Below are 1,380 nucleotides of genomic sequence, written 5' to 3'. Positions count from 1 at the left end.
CAAATCACAACAGAGAGGATTTGGGAGGTTGTTTTAATCATCCGTATGAGACATGGTGGCTCAGTGGACTACTCGTTGGACTGCTAACCGAGAAGTGGGCAGTTCTAATCCACCAGCCACTCTGAGGGAGAGAGATGAGGCGTCTGCTCCCGTGCAGATGGGCAGTCTCAGAAGCTCCCGCGGGGGTGATTCTCTGAATGGGCGCACCACACAGTGGATTGGGTTGGGTTTTTGGATGAGCCCAAAGAGTCAACAATTGCCTTAGAAGCAAGCTGGGGCGGGTGGGGGGACCTAAGTGATGGGAACCCATCAGAACAGAAATTACAAGGACGCTGACTCATTGTGGAAAATGAAGCTGCCGTCATGAGCCATATGCATAGAAACTAATTGGCTATAGCAACTCTCACTGGAAACACACACACAATAAAATCTTCTTTAAAACAAACATTCAACAACCGATGGAGTAACCCTATTCTTTAATACCTGGGGCACCCTGAGGCTACTTCTGCTCCACCAATGGGGATAGCATGGTGGCCAGGAAGACTGTCTCCAGATGTGTGGACCAGAGGTACTGCTGGCCCACCAGGGGTCTCCACCTCCAAGCCCCCCTCCCCCTAAGTCACTGTGAACCCCACCCCGAAGTTCATCTCACAGATGAGGATCAACAGCACAGAGGCAAAGTGGCCTGTCCCAGCTCATCACTGGACTCAAACCCGGATCCACCCAACTCCAGACTCCAGCCCCAGCCCCCACTCCGGTCCCCACCCCGACAGGCCAAGGCTCACCTCTGGCTTCCTGCAGCAGCCTGGCCCCTGGAGCTCAGGATAGCCCCAGCGCTGGCGATGTATGCAGCTAATTTCCATTAGGACTAATGGAAGAAAGAATGAGCCATTCTTCTTATAATTAGAAGAGAATTCAACCTTCACAGCCAGCCCATCTGAGAGCCCAGCTTATATAACAAAAGAGAGCTCATTAGGGAAAAGGAGACGTGATTTGGAATCCTGGCGGCAGACAAAGATGAGCTGCAGGTGTGAGGTGTTTCTGATGCCGCAGGTACAGAGCATTCTCCAATGGAGCCAGCGCTGCTCTGCCCAGTGGGTGGGCTTCAAGCCTTGGCCATCACTGTCAAGGCCGCCACTGGCCTGCCACCCACTGTGTGTCAGCACCACACACCCCTGCAGTGTCACCTAATAACCCCTGCAGGAAGGCCTGGGAAGATACCCATTTCAGAGATGAATCACGAGAAGCATTGTGCCCACCCCCAACCATTCCAAATGCATTCCGTCATTCCATACCTATTCAGCAGGAGCCCCCGCTGATTTGATGTTGGAGCCTAGACCTGCCTCCCACCCAATCCACGCCCCGTCAGTCTTGGAAACT

This window comes from Echinops telfairi, unplaced genomic scaffold, assembly GCF_000313985.2.
Source record: "Echinops telfairi isolate 266 unplaced genomic scaffold, ASM31398v2 ScPeMD7_5;HRSCAF=22, whole genome shotgun sequence".
Classification (NCBI taxonomy): Eukaryota; Metazoa; Chordata; class Mammalia; order Afrosoricida; family Tenrecidae; genus Echinops; species Echinops telfairi.
This window is presented reverse-complemented; position numbering follows the sequence as displayed.